Source organism: Lissotriton vulgaris, chromosome 1_1 (genome assembly GCF_964263255.1).
Source record: "Lissotriton vulgaris chromosome 1_1, aLisVul1.2, whole genome shotgun sequence".
NCBI classification, from domain to species: Eukaryota; Metazoa; Chordata; class Amphibia; order Caudata; family Salamandridae; genus Lissotriton; species Lissotriton vulgaris.
In genome coordinates this window covers 755,629,141-755,645,676 of record NC_141685.1, presented here as the reverse complement: position 1 = coordinate 755,645,676, position 16,536 = coordinate 755,629,141, and the positions used below count along the sequence as shown (strand labels likewise).

Here is a 16,536-nt window from a genome sequence, read left to right as displayed (position 1 = left end):
CGAGTCTGAAATAGCGATTAATAAGGAATCGCTATTCCAGACTCGCAAAACGGGATTCATGTAGGAATCGCAATATTTTTTGCGATTCCTACAGGTTCCTTATTTGCGATTAGCTAATTGCTAATCACAAATAAGGAATAACTCCCCATTCATTCCTATGGGCCAAAAGGCCCATAGGAATGAATGGGGAGTCATTTCTAATTTGCGATTAGCAATTAGCTAATCGCAAATGAGATTGCAATTTCAAGGGGGCAGGGGTGTCCAAAGGACACCCTGTAACACCCCTTAAATGTAAATTCACACAGATGTTACACACACACATGTCCAAAGGACATGTGTGTGTGTAACATGCAACTTAGAAAAATGCTTTTAAAAGCATTTTTCTAAGTTTTCGCTATTTACCACGAGGTTTGACCTCGCGGTAAATAGCAGGCCGAAATTGCGAATTCGCAATCTAAAAATGGATGATGAATTGCATTTAAGGAATCTCAAATAGAGATTCCTTAACCCCTTCCATGCTGGTGACGAACCCCAGCCGTCACGCTCTGCGGCGCTCGTGTGCTGATGACGGCTGGGGTTCGTCACGGCCCCGCCCTGTTCTTTTGTTTACCGCACAGCGGCGGAAACGGCCCAGCATGGATGGGGTTAAATGTAATTCCTCGCAAAATAGCGAAATCGCTATTACCGATTTTTGCATTTGGGATGATGAATCCCAAATGCAAAAATCGCACTTGCAAAGGTCCAGATTCTCAGAATCTGGCCCTTTGCGAGCGCAAATCAGCTTGATGAATCAGGCTGATAGTGTGCCAGTTTGATAATGTCATCTAACATTGGAAAGGGCTAAGCCACTGATCTCATGAGAAAGTTGGTTCATAAATTCCATCCAACTATTCTCATCATTAAAACAAAACAATAAAGCGTAAATCTGAAGCTATGTTATACTCTGTCTTACACTGTCGGTCTTAGGCCTTTACACAGGCAAAGTGACCAAGTGCCCTAGGACAATGACTGAAGGATGAACAGTGGACATTTTTTCTAGGTGTTAGAATCCTAAAAGTCCATTCAATAACCAATGTTTCACTCATGAAAAAACAACACACTGTTCTACCTCAAACCTTGATTAAGGAGAAATGTCTTTTGTCTCATAGTACATCGGGTATGGGTAAATGTTATTGTTACATTCCTTCAGGTACTATCTGAACTAATTAAGTATATTTCCAAGTACCTGCTACCTATTTCTACCCAAAACAAAATCAGAAGCCCATGGCATCGTTGGTCTTTCTTCCTTCTACTAACATAACACCTGGTTACTGTTGCAGTCAACAAATCTGATTTCTTCCTGGATCTGTGAACAGCTACCTTCAAATACCTTTCACAGTACGTATGATCTGCCAAAGGGATACCTCACAATCAGATGCATAGTAAAGTCATGAAAAATGTATGTATAAGTGGTGGGAACAAGTTACTAACATTCTGTAATGGTTTTTAAGATAGAAACTCTATCTAACCACAGTTTCCTCACATTAGGATATTCTGCAGCCATCCGATCCGGATAATCTTGACCAGTATCTCTGATTGCAAGTAGGTAGCATCGAATAGCTCTGTGTCAGCGTCGTCTGCATTGGAAGTGGCATCGCGGTGCCCACATAAATGCCAAACCGGCATGCAGACATCAGTTTCTTTTGTGACTATTTCCAAGCCAAAAACTGTTAGCCCCATGAATATCAGTCTGTTTTGATCAGTTTGCAGTTTTTAGTGGGATCTTAGAGGGAAGAGTCAAGTACGCAGAAGGGGAGGATGGGAGGACAGTGAGGAATCTGTAGTTAAATAGGGTCTCTGCCAAAAAAGTCGACATAAAAGTTGCACAACTGGTTCTTCTGATAGAGACTTCTAACTGCAGAGTCATCACTGTAAAACCCTGGAGGCCCTTACAGGCTGCTTTTAGCTAGTGTGCATCCGATCTTACTGATGAGTACAAACCATTGAGAGATGGCCTACTTCTGCACAGCCTTGTCCTTCTTTGATACAGTGACCCTGTTGAAGAGCTGATTATCCTCAGAATGATCTTTAGTGTGATCAAAGTAGAATGAAAGGGTTTTCCTTGAATCCAGAGAATGAAATCACTCCTCCTCCTTGGAATAATGGCAGAGGCAGAGTGATGCTTGGGCCAATATGGAATATGGTGATAACTTTCATTTGGAAAGAGGCGGGCTTCCTAAGAACCAGTTTGTTAGGGAAAAAGCTGGTGTACAGAGGATAGACTGACAGAGCTTCAAGCTTGTTGACCCTCTGGCCAATGTAATGTTCATCAAGAAGAAAGTTTTTAGGGTCAAGAGTCGCATAGGTCAGCTAGGTAGTGGCTCAGAAACGTTAGGATAAGATTGAGGTCCCATTGAGGAAACAAACGCTGTAAACCTTTCAGGAAATAAGTCAAAACATGTGACTTGAACAAGGAATGTTGGCTAAAAATAAAATAAATGTGACTTTCCGACGATGGTACAGAAAAGAGCTTCACATGGCATGACAAATATCAAGCCACAAACTTACTTCAAAGGCAGATGTATATAGTTTTATTTTAGGGACGCCTGGTTACCGAGATGACATTACAGACCTCAGGAGGGAGATTGAAAACTCTCAACTGCTGCCACTCAATCTTCATGCATGAGGGTAGAATGTGCGCAGGTTCAGGTGCAGGACCCTGCCGCTTGGACAGGAGATTGTCCAGAAGGGGCAGCTTTATCAGAGGACAAATGTTCATGCTCACGAGTTTGGGGAACAACACTCTCCAGAGCACTAGGATGACTTGGAATGTCTGTCTTGATCATTTTGAGAACTCAGGGCAGGAGTGGGAAAGGTGGAATTGCATACAAGGGTCCTGATTTCCATTTTAAATGGCATACATCTCCGAGTGAGATCCAGTTTGGTAACTCCAATGCAAGGAAGTGCTGACATTGCATGTTCAACAGTGGTGAACAGAACAAGTCAAGGTTCTTCCCATTCTTGGAAGAGACCTCACGCCACCTCCTGGGGTAGTTGCCATTCATGAACCAAAAGGCATTGAAGGCTGAGTTTATTTTCCTTGCCAGGGGTTGCAACACTAGGAATATGTCCTGGCACGCCAGCCAAATCCACAGGTGCAGATCCTCCTGGCACAGGGTCCACGATTCCTCCCTGCCCTGTTTATTGCATTACCATATGGTAATATCCAAGTACACCAGAGCCCCCAGCCCACCCCTTAACCCCCCGCCCATCCCTTAATACCCCCCTTGATAGATGGAACAAAGGGCTTTCAGTGCCAAGCAAATAGTTCTCAGCTCCAGAAGATTGATGTGAAGCAGAGATTATGCTGGACACCAGAGACCCCTGATCTCCACCTCTTCCAGATGTTCACCTCAACCCAGAAGTGATATATTGTTCTCCACTGTCAGTTATCGGGGAGGTGTGGAAAATGGTTATTTTTCGTTGTTTATGTCCCATTATACACCCTCTCTTTCACGTCCCGAGCTCATCATGTTGGTAACTAGAAAACCTGGTCCCGCAAACATAAAGTCGCACACACGCACTTCTTCCTCTAATTACAACCGTACATTCCTGTGGTCAGGCCGATTCCGAGAACAAGCCCCCCCCATTTGCAACCACATTCCTATGGTCGGGCCGATTCCGAGAAATAAGCCCCGTTTGCTAAGACACAACGTCCAATTCCGAGTAGCAAAGCCCCCGATTGCTGAAATATGACAACAGACATCCTGTCACGACCATCTCTCTCTCTTATCTAAGGAACTAGCCTAGGGTTATTTCTCAACATTCTGCTTCTCTCGTGACTTCCTCTTTTATTATGACGCAGATTCATCTCCTCTGCCATGACTTCTGTTTAATTGCAACATAAGAAACGTGCCTTCATTAAAGGGAAGCTCCTTCCTCTTTTTCTATGTCAGAAATGTATAAATACCATGTTTTTATTGAATAAAGTAGAGACCATTCCGAGCCTCCTTAGGTGACGAAGCTCTCCCTTAACTTGAGTTACCGAATAAAGACCCTGAATTCGAACGACCACGGACTCTGCTCTTCATACTTGACCTTATTGATATTATATAAATTCCGATCAAGGTAAATTACTAAAATATTTACCACAGTAAATTGGCGCCCGAACAGGTACTTCCCTTTCTCCCCACACGCCGGTGATGCGGACCCGAACCTGTCTCTTCAAGACATCGACGGACTTCAAAGAGTGCACGCTGCAGGGTGTTCCTGCATGAACTCCTTCGTGTCCAAGAGAGGCTATACCGAGGTCTGAGCATCCACACGAGGCGGTGAGGACGACAGCGGAAGTCTCGGCCCAGAGCCCGAAACTTGTGAAGTTGCCGAGTCCGAGGTCTTCAGAACCCCGACAAGTCCCTGACCAAGAGCGCTGCGTAACCGGTGACCAGATCTTCAAGGTCTTCAAGTTCTCTGCACCTCGGTGAGTACTGCTGGGGGTGTATCAAGACCGGTTCTGGTTTTCAGAACACGGTCAAGACATGTTCTAGGTTTCTAGAAAACGGTATGTTTGTACTCTGATACTCAGGGTATATCAAGTTTATTGAGTGTAAATTTTTATTTGTATTTGACACAATCCCTTTGTTTTCTAAATTGTGTAAACTGGGTACCCGGAAGGGGTTACTGGAACAACATGTACCAGTCCCCCCAAAGGATACTCCTGGTTACTTCATGTATACGAAATATGGAATTGGTGCCATCTTGTACTTAGATCTTTGGGAAGATTACACTCAGGATTTAGATATTGCGATCAGATGGCCAAAAAGTGGCACATGGGATTTGAATTGTACCATGGCAGTTGAAAGGAAATATTGGGAAAAGAAAGCAAGACCCTCGATGTTGGAGAGTGTAGAAATATGGCGAAAGGAAGCACATCGAAAGGAACAGAAAGAGCAAGGGAAAGTGGAGAAAGCAAAGAGAATGTCAGAAGAAAGTAAGATGAAAAAGTTACAGGATCAGAATGATGATATTAGTCTTGAACAAAAGAAAAGGGAGGTCTTGGCCTCCATAACGGGTATATATCCTGTCCTCTCGCAAAAGACAGGGTCCGAAGATAGTTCAGACCCTAATATCCCCCCTAATATCCCCACGGCACCTCCACGTCCCAAGGTTCCTTTCGTACCCGAAGATTTCATTACCACTTATTTAATGGAACCACCTCCTGCTTATACTAATCAAATAACAGCCAGACGAGTAGTTACCCAGACGGAATCCATCCCTGACACTTCGGGTGGAGTTCCACCCATGTTAGACTGTGAATACGACCCGATTCCAGGGGAAGTTTCACAAGCAGATGTCTCCCATCGCTTATGAGAAGCCCTAGAAGGCATACGTGATGTACCAAATATCACGAATTGTCTGAACAAAATTTACGAGGCTCTCCGAACAGGAGAAAATTTAGAAGCCCTACAAGAAGCTATTAAAAATAGACCTATCGCTCATAGAAAAAGCCTCTCACGATTTATGATTACCTGTTTTATCCGAATGATATCAAGTGCTGGGAAGAAGGTTCCTGACGATCTACTTCAGCGGTGGTAACAGGGAGTTACAATAAAATAAAATAAATAGATCTCTTTATCCCTCTCTTTACCAGTAAGGTTTCTGATTCACACCAAAAAGAGGCCCCTACCCAGGAAACAGAGAATGAGAGTGCAGACAGAAACAGGGAAGAAGAAACTGCTTTTCAAGGAGCAGTACGTTCCCGTATCCCTCGTTCCCACAGTAGCGGACAATTCAGAAATAAGACTAAAAATTGTCAGCTTCTTCAGATAGGTTATTCCAACAAACACAAGAAGCTCTGGATGATTGGATGGACGACGAACCTCCACTCACCACACAAGAAAAAGAACTTGCTCGACCAAGCACCCATTGTGTATCCCAATACTCTATATATGGCCCTGATATAGTCACTCAAATGTTTTTATCGCTCCGTCTGGCATCTCAAAGACTAGCTAGCATCTATATGGTTCAACATCTCATTACAATGTACGAAGACACTGGCTACCCGCCCGAAAAGTTACATCCTCTCTTACGAGACTGCCTAGAAGGGATGTTGGTGGCAAGGGGACAAGAGTTCCTTAATATTTTCCTAGATCTACGACAACGATGTGTCCAATAGCTTTCTGATGTTTATGACACAAATCCCCATCACTATGGCCAAGGTCAATTTCCCCTCCAAGAAGTACACCCTGTTGTAGACTCTGCAGGAAAGTTACAGCAAACATTTGTCTACACTCCCTTGACAAAATTAGAAATATTAGAAATGAAGAAAATGGTCCCTTCTCACGAAAAAGATCATACGGGATTCCATAGGGAACTCAAGGATATTCTTCAAATGGGTTCCTTTACTTATAAGGATCTCAATATTCTCCTCAAAGTCCTACTGCCTCATGGAACATACGATAAATTAAAAGGAAAAGATTGGGAGGTTGAAGGGAAAAAGGTAGCATGGGCAGCTCTGGAAGCAGAAGAAAATACCTGTGATCTTGGACAAGGCCTGGGATCTCTAGTTCTGGAACTCCCTCGCCTTCTCCCTAAAATACTCTCCCAGTTGTTGGCCACTAAAAAGGAAGATTGGGATGCCATCTCTGCATGTAAACAAAAACCAGATGAGGATATAGGGGACTATTATACCAGATTAGAGAAATGTTTTCTTATCAACAGCAGTCTCTCCTCAGGTGGAGACGCCTATAGTCGATTATTTGTTTCAAAATTTGTAGAAAATGCCTTGCCTACGATCAGAAATAGAGCACTGAAGGTCGAAAGTACTTGGCAAGCAAGCTCCCCTTCACAAGCACTTCAGATGCTCCAATACCACCAAAATAGAATTAGGGACGAACAGGAACAGCATAAAAGAAGGACAAAGGATACTAAAATGAAGGTATTGGTAGCACAGACTAATACAATTCATCAGACCCCTGAACAACCTCAAGCATCACAAGAAAAAGTTACCTGCAATTATCGCAAAAAGCCAGGCCACTTTGTACGTGACTATCCAGTATTACAACACAATATTGCCACTGGGAAGACACAGCCTCGCACCTATCCCCCTCGACCCTCTGCTCCCACATCAGCCCCCCCAGCTGATACTAAACCAGCCACACAACTCTATCAGTACCCAGTGTCATCCTATCCTGAATTCCCCACAATTTCATGAGACAGCTGGGAGGCACACAATAGTCGTCCACTGATCCCGGTCCCGGTCAACCAAAAGGGTCCCTATGTAAATGCTAAGCTCTTAGGTAAGGAAACAAAATTTCTGATAGACACCGGGGCCAGTAGGACAACAGTACAACACAACGAAGTTCCCAAGGTACCCCTCTCTGGCTCAAATAGTATTTCCTTGGGTTTTGCAGGTACACCAGTCATCAACAAGGTTTCTGAACCAGTATCACTTCAGGTTGGCCCTCTTACAACTTCCACCGATTTGGTACTTACTAAGTCTTGTACCGAAAATGTACTTGGCACCCAGACACTAAAGGAACTGAGTGTTGTGATATGCTGCTCCCCGGAAGGAATACGACTATTCCTCCGAGATTTCGCCACATGAGAATTAGACGTCAGATTAAGGGACATTCCTGCTACATTATGGGCTACTGATCCAACTGATGTAGGGTTCATGGATATTACACCACACATGGTCACATTGAAAGAAAGTATTGTTCTACCTCGTGTCCGACAATACAAGTTACCTCCAGATGCGGAGCAAGCCCTTATTCAGATTATCGATGACTTGATACAAAAAGGAGTAGTCAGAGAAGTACCTTCCAACATATGTAATTCGCCAGTTTTGCCAGTACGAAAGAAAACAGATGACGGTGCACCACCAGTTTACAGACTCGTGGTTGACTTACGTGAACTCAATAAATGTGTGGTACCACAATACCCTGTGGTCTTTGACATCAGTACTCTGCTAACAGCTATAGATCCTGATGCCACACATTTTACAGTAATCGACCTTAAGAATGCTTTCTTCAGTATACCCATTCACCCAGACAGTCAGTACCTATTTGGATTCTCACTGCTAGGTCGTAGTTTCTGTTTCACAAGAGCATCTCAAGGATACACAGAAAGTCCCAGTATTTACAGTCAGGCACTTAAAAGACAGTTAGACGACATTGTTCTGCCCTCCAATACAACATTGTTACAATACGTCGATGACTTACTGATCACTGCACGTTCCGAACCAGAATGTGAACAAGCATCACGAATTGTCCTAATGTTCCCAGCACAGCACGGCCACAAGGTGTCACCCTCTAAATTGCAATTGTGTTTAAAGCAGGTGGCATACTTAGGACACCTGCTGTCAAAGGAGGGTAGGGCACTCACACCTGAAAGAATCCAACTCATTTTTAACATTCCTGTCCCCAAGACACAGAAAGAAGTCCGTGCCTTCATTGGCCTCACTTCCTATTGTAGGCAGTGGATTCCCCAGTTCGCATACTTGGCCAAACCCCTGATACAACTAACGACCTCCGATTTTGCAACCTTTTCCCCATTGCCATGGACACCTGACCATACTCTTGCTTTTGACACCCTTAAACAAGCATTATGCTCTTCACCTGTCCTAGCTACACCTGATTATGACAAACCTTTTGTCCTCTTTGTCACAGAACGGGAAGGTACAGCCTTGTCAGTACTCACACAAACACAGGCCAACAAACATCGTCCCTGTGCTTATTTCTCCAGTACTCTCGACCCTGTTGCACAAGGTTTACCTGCCTATTTAAAGTCCGTTGCAGCTATGGCTCTGGCAATATGACAAAGTGATTCCATAGTGCTAGGACACCCTCTTGAAGTACAAGTTCCCCATGCAGTAGAATTACTTTTGAATAGGACACAGACACAACACTTGACCATAGCTCGCCTCACAGGTTATGAAGTCACAATATTCCAACCCCACATTATCATCAAACGATGCAATATCCTCAACCCAGCTACGCTGCTGCCTGCTGTTCCAGTTGACAACCAGACTCACGACTGCTTAGAGATAGTTGAACTAGTCACAAAGCCCCGGTCTGACCTTGTAGATGTTCCGTTAAGTACACCAGAACAAACACTGTTTGTAGATGGTTCCTGTATGCGCCTCCAATCAGGCGAACTTTCAGTAGCCTTTGCTGTTACTACAGAAAACACGGTCCTCCTAGCAGCCAGAATACCCGTTCATTCAGCCTAAGCAGCAGAACTAATAGCTCTCACACTAGCATGCGAGTGGTCAAAAGGGAAACATGTCAATATCTACACCGATTCGCAATACGCGTTCGGGGTAGTTCACAATTGTGGAATCCTATGGAGGGAGAGAGGTTTTCTAACCTCTCATGGAACAAAAATTCAACATGGGGATCCTTTTACTTCAGCTACTAGAATCAATACACAGACCCGCAGAAGTAGCTCTACTGAAATGCAAAGCACACACCAAAGTCATGGACTCTGTCGCTAGAGGTAATGCTCTGGCGGACGCCACAGCTAACCATGCTGCTCAGACAGGAACACTAAATACTGAAACTACTATTAGGACTATTTGTCCAGTTATCGATCCTACCAAAGATGTAGTAGACATCCAAAACCAAGCTACAGAGACCGAAAAGAGAAAATGGGAGGAAGAGGGAGGTTCTCACACAGATCAGGGCTGGATAACAAAAGACAAGTCCAAATGGTTTCTCCCTGACATAATGGTTCCTGTAATCATAGAAACTGCCCATGGTCCCGCACATCTAGGAGAAAAAGGAATGTTAGACAGTCTAAACTTGGTATGGCACAACAAGCATCTGCGTTCAGCAGCCAAACAAAAAGTACGGACCAGTATGATTTGTTGTCAGTTCAATCCCGGGTAAAGTGTCTCAGTTGAACAAGGAGGGTTCCATCCTCCGAATTACCCCTTTGAAGTCCTCCAAATGGATTACATCCAAATGGAAAGATGTTGAGGATATAAGTATGTCCTCGTAGTAGTCTGTACCTTAACCCGATGGACTGAAGCATACCCCGTCCCAGACTACGGTGCCCAGGTGACAGCTAAACAATTGGTGAGGGAATTTTTCCCCCGATATGGGTTGCCAAGAGTCATCTACTCTGACAACGGACAACCATTCTCCTCTAAATTAATGAAAGCAGTCTCCTTACTGTTAGGATACACCTGGAAATTCCACTGTGTTCGACACCCCCAAGCAGCAGGTCTAGTCGAACGACATAACCAGACACTAAAAACAAAATTAGCTAAAATATGTGCTGACAAACAAATAGACTGGGTTACAGCCCTTCCGGTTGCTCTTTTCTACATGCGAATGGTGGCACATTCCCGGACGGGTCTGTCATCCTATGAGGTCACATATGGGAGACCTCCGAATATCTGAGGTGTCCCATCCCCTAAAAAGCTAACTGATATTGATTCAAATGTACTGACAGATTACCTAGCTTCTTTGATGTCTGTACTACCTTCTTGCCGTTCACAGGTGGCTGCAGCCTTTCCAGACAAGACCACGCCCGAGGAGTACGCCATCCAACCTGATTCGGAAAAGGGGGTGGTGATGAACAGAGTGTCTGAATTAAGCAGACCACTCTTACCCAGTCCAAAGATCAGGGCTTGATCCATCACCGTTATTTAGCTCACTGCACCATCCCAGCTCAGAACCTGGCTATATGCAAATTAGTCTGTCCCTGGCCCAGTGCATCATGGGAACAGGGCAGACCAAACTACCAAGCCAATTCTGCACCGGAAAGGAGACAAGCTTCCGGGGACCGGTTTCTGGCATTTCAGCCGTCGTCGGCCTGGCTTGCTTGAATCCTGATGGTGCAGTGAGCAAGGGACTCATGTCTGAGTATACCCTGCCACACCTATAGTAGCCAAAAATGATTCGGAAAAGGGGGTGGTGATGAACAGAGTGCCTGAATTAAGCAGACCACTCTTACCCAGTCCAAAGATCAGGGCTTGATCCATCACCGTTATTTAGCTCACTGCACCATCCCAGCTCAGAACCTGGCTATATGCAAATTAGTCTGTCCGTGGCCCAGTGCATCATGGGAACAGGGCAGACCAAACTACCAAGCCAATTCTTCACCGGAAAGGAGACAAGCTTCCGGGGACCGGTTTCTGGCATTTCAGCCGTCGTCGGCCTGGCTTGCTTGAATCCTGATGGTGCAGTGAGCAAGGGACTCATGTCTGAGTATACCCTGCCACACCTATAGTAGCCAAAAATGATTCGGAAAAGGGGGTGGTGATGAACAGAGTGCCTGAATTAAGCAGACCACTCTTACCCAGTCCAAAGATCAGGGCTTGATCCATCACCGTTATTTCGCTCACTGCACCATCCCAGCTCAGAACCTGGCTATATGCAAATTAGTCTGTCCGTGGCCCAGTGCATCATGGGAACAGGGCAGACCAAACTACCAAGCCAATTCTTCACCGGAAAGGAGACAAGCTTCCGGGGACCGGTTTCTGGCATTTCAGCCGTCGTCGGCCTGGCTTGCTTGAATCCTGATGGTGCAGTGAGCAAGGGACTCATGTCTGAGTATACCCTGCCACACCTATAGTAGCCAAAAACGATTCGGAAAAGGGGGTGGTGATGAACAGAGTGTCTGAATTAAGCAGACCACTCTTACCCAGTCCAAAGATCAGGGCTTGATCCATCACCGTTATTTCGCTCACTGCACCATCCCAGCTCAGAACCTGGCTATATGCAAATTAGTCTGTCCCTGGCCCAGTGCATCATGGGAACAGGGCAGACCAAACTACCAAGCCAATTCTTCACCGGAAAGGAGACAAGCTTCCGGGGACCGGTTTCTGGCATTTCAGCCGTCGTCGGCCTGGCTTGCTTGAATCCTGATGGTGCAGTGAGCAAGGGACTCATGTCTGAGTATACCCTGCCACACCTATAGTAGCCAAAAACGATTCGGAAAAGGGGGTGGTGATGAACAGAGTGTCTGAATTAAGCAGACCACTCTTACCCAGTCCAAAGATCAGGGCTTGATCCATCACCGTTATTTAGCTCACTGCACCATCCCAGCTCAGAACCTGGCTATATGCAAATTAGTCTGTCCCTGGCCCAGTGCATCATGGGAACAGGGCAGACCAAACTACCAAGCCAATTCTTCACCGGAAAGGAGACAAGCTTCCGGGGACCGGTTTCTGGCATTTCAGCCGTTGTCGGCCTGGCTTGCTTGAATCCTGATGGTGCAGTGAGCAAGGGACTCATGTCTGAGTATACCATGCCACACCTATTGTAGCCAAAAACGATTCGGAAAAGGGGGTGGTGATGAACAGAGTGTCTGAATTAAGCAGACCACTCTTACCCAGTCGAAAGATCAGGGCTTGATCCATCACCGTTATTTAGCTCACTGCACCATCCCAGCTCAGAACCTGGCTATATGCAAATTAGTCTGTCCCTGGCCCAGTGCATCATGGGAACAGGGCAGACCAAACTACCAAGCCAATTCTTCACCGGAAAGGAGACAAGCTTCCGGGGACCGGTTTCTGGCATTTCAGCCGTCTTCGGCCTGGCTTGCTTGAATCCTGATGGTGCAGTGAGCAAGGGACTCATGTCTGAGTATACCCTGCCACACGTATAGTAGCCAAAAACGATTCGGAAAAGGGGGTGGTGATGAACAGAGTGTCTGAATTAAGCAGACCACTCTTACCCAGTCCAAAGATCAGGGCTTGATCCATCACCGTTATTTAGCTCACTGCACCATCCCAGCTCAGAACCTGGCTATATGCAAATTAGTCTGTCCCTGGCCCAGTGCATCATGGGAACAGGGCAGACCAAACTACCAAGCCAATTCTTCACCGGAAAGGAGACAAGCTTCCGGGGACCGGTTTCTGGCATTTCAGCCGTCGTCGGCCTGGCTTGCTTGAATCCTGATGGTGCAGTGAGCAAGGGACTCATGTCTGAGTTTACCCTGCCACACCTATAGTAGCCAAAAACGATTCGGAAAAGGGGGTGGTGATGAACAGAGTGTCTGAATTAAGCAGACCACTCTTACCCAGCCCAAAGATCAGGGCTTGATCCATCACCGTTATTTAGCTCACTGCACCATCCCAGCTCAGAACCTGGCTATATGCAAATTAGTCTGTCCCTGGCCCAGTGCATCATGGGAACAGGGCAGACCAAACTACCAAGCCAATTCTTCACCGGAAAGGAGACAAGCTTCCGGGGACCGGTTTCTGGCATTTCAGCCGTCGTCGGCCTGGCTTGCTTGAATCCTGATGGTGCAGTGAGCAAGGGACTCATGTCTGAGTATACGCTGCCACACCTATAGTAGCCAAAAACGATTCGGAAAAGGGGGTGGTGATGAACAGAGTGTCTGAATTAAGCAGACCACTCTTACCCAGCCCAAAGATCAGGGCTTGATCCATCACCGTTATTTAGCTCACTGCACCATCCCAGCTCAGAACCTGGCTATATGCAAATTAGTCTGCCCCTGGCCCAGTGCATCATGGGAACAGGGCAGACCAAACTACCAAGCCAATTCTTCACCGGAAAGGATACAAGCTTCCGGGGACCGGTTTCTGGCATTTCAGCCGTCGTCGGCCTGGCTTGCTTGAATCCTGATGGTGCAGTGAGCAAGGGACTCATGTCTGAGTATACCCTGCCACACCTATAGTAGCCAAAAACGATTCGGAAAAGGGGGTGGTGAAGAACAGAGTGTCTGAATTAAGCAGACCACTCTTACCCAGTCCAAAGATCAGGGCTTGATCCATCATCGTTATTTAGCTCACTGCACCATCCCAGCTCAGAACCTGGCTATATGCAAATTAGTCTGTCCCTGGCCCAGTGCATCATGGGAACAGGGCAGACCAAACTACCAAGCCAATTCTTCACCGGAAAGGAGACAAGCTTACGGGGACCGGTTTCTGGCATTTCAGCCGTCGTCGGCCTGGCTTGCTTGAATCCTGATGGTGCAGTGAGCAAGGGACTCATGTCTGAGTATACCCTGCCACACCTATAGTAGCCAAAAACGATTCGGAAAAGGGGGTGGTGATGAACAGAGTGTCTGAATTAAGCAGACCACTCTTACCCAGTTCAAAGATCAGGGCTTGATCCATCACCGTTATTTAGCTCACTGCACCATCCCAGCTCAGAACCTGGCTATATGCAAATTAGTCTGTCCCTGGCCCAGTGCATCATGGGAACAGGGCAGACCAAACTACCAAGCCAATTCTTCACCGGAAAGGAGACAAGCTTCCGGGGACCGGTTTCTGGCATTTCAGCCGTCGTCGGCCTGGCTTGCTTGAATCCTGATGGTGCAGTGAGCAAGGGACTCATGTCTGAGTATACCCTGCCACACCTATAGTAGCCAAAAACGATTCGGAAAAGGGGGTGGTGATGAACAGAGTGTCTGAATTAAGCATACCACTCTTACCCAGTCCAAAGATCAGGGCTTGATCCATCACCGTTATTTAGCTCACTGCACCATCCCAGCTCAGAACCTGGCTATATGCAAATTAGGCTGTCCCTGGCCCAGTGCATCATGGGAACAGGGCAGACCAAACTACCAAGCCAATTCTTCACCGGAAAGGAGACAAGCTTCCGGGGACCGGTTTCTGGCATTTCAGCCATCGTCGGCCTGGCTTGCTTGAATCCTGATGGTGCAGTGAGCAAGGGACTCATGTCTGAGTATACCCTGCCACACCTATAGTAGCCAAAAACGATTCGGAAAAGGGGGTGGTGATGAACAGAGCGTCTGAATTAAGCAGACCACTCTTACCCAGTCCAAAGATCAGGGCTTGATCCATCACCGTTATTTAGCTCACTGCACCATCCCAGCTCAGAACCTGGCTATATGCAAATTAGTCTGTCCCTGGCCCAGTGCATCATGGGAACAGGGCAGACCAAACTACCAAGCCAATTCTTCACCGGAAAGGAGACAAGCTTCCGGGGACCGGTTTCTGGCATTTCAGCCGTCGTCGGCCTGGCTTGCTTGAATCCTGATGGTGCAGTGAGCAAGGGACTCATGTCTGAGTATACCCTGCCACACCTACAGTAGCCAAAAACGATTCGGAAAAGGGGGTGGTGATGAACAGAGTGTCTGAATTAAGCAGACCACTCTTACCCAGTCCAAAGATCAGGGCTTGATCCATCACCGTTATTTAGCTCACTGCACCATCCCAGCTCAGAACCTGGCTATATGCAAATTAGTCTGTCCCTGGCCCAGTGCCTCATGGGAACAGGGCAGACCAAACTACCAAGCCAATTCTTCACCGGAAAGGAGACAAGCTTCCGGGGACCGGTTTCTGGCATTTCAGCCGTCGTCGGCCTGGCTTGCTTGAATCCTGATGGTGCAGTGAGCAAGGGACTCATGTCTGAGTATACCCTGCCACACCTATAGTAGCCAAAAACGATTCGGAAAAGGGGGTGGTGATGAACAGAGTGTCTGAATTAAGCAGACCACTCTTACCCAGTCCAAAGATCAGGGCTTGATCCATCACCGTTATTTAGCTCACTGCACCATCCCAGCTCAGAACCTGGCTATATGCAAATTAGTCTGTCCCTGGCCCAGTGCATCATGGGAACAGGGCAGACCAAACTACCAAGCCAATTCTTCACCGGAAAGGAGACAAGCTTCCGGGGACCGGTTTCTGGCATTTCAGCCGTCGTCGGCCTGGCTTGCTTGAATCCTGATGGTGCAGTGAGCAAGGGACTCATGTCTGAGTATACCCTGCCACACCTATAGTAGCCAAAAACGATTCGGAAAAGGGGGTGGTGATGAACAGAGTGTCTGAATTAAGCAGACCACTCTTACCCAGTCCAAAGATCAGGGCTTGATCCATCACCGTTATTTAGCTCACTGCACCATCCCAGCTCAGAACCTGGCTATATGCAAATTAGTCTGTCCCTGGCCCAGTGCATCATGGGAACAGGGCAGACCAAACTACCAAGCCAATTCTTCACCGGAAAGGAGACAAGCTTCCGGGGACCGGTTTCTGGCATTTCAGCCGTCGTCGGCCTGGCTTGCTTGAATCCTGATGGTGCAGTGAGCAAGGGACTCATGTCTGAGTATACCCTGCCACACCTATAGTAGCCAAAAACGATTCGGAAAAGGGGAGGTGATGAACAGAGTGTCTGAATTAAGCAGACCACTCTTACCCAGTCCAAAGATCAGGGCTTGATCCATCACCGTTATTTAGCTCACTGCACCATCCCAGCTCAGAACCTGGCTATATGCAAATTAGTCTGTCCCTGGCCCAGTGCATCATGGGAACAGGGCAGACCAAACTACCAAGCCAATTCTTCACCGGAAAGGAGACAAGCTTCCGGGGACCGGTTTCTGGCATTTCAGCCGTCGTCGGCCTGGCTTGCTTGAATCCTGATGGTGCAGTGAGCAAGGGACTCATGTCTGTGTATACCCTGCCACACCTATAGTAGCCAAAAGCGATTCGGAAAAGGGGGTGGTGATGAACAGAGTGTCTGAATTAAGCAGACCACTCTTACCCAGTCCAAAGATCAGGGCTTGATCCATCACCGTTATTTAGCTCACTGCACCATCCCAGCTCAGAACCTGGCTATA

At 46.8% G+C, this 16,536-nt stretch overlaps 1 protein-coding gene across 1 annotated transcript in view; it reads right to left on the bottom strand.

Moving 5' to 3' along the window:
• Nucleotides 1–16,536, bottom strand: part of LOC147747769 (uncharacterized) — an 802,967-nt gene that overhangs the window by 160,001 nt on the left and 626,430 nt on the right. The gene's annotated exons all lie outside the window — the stretch shown is intronic.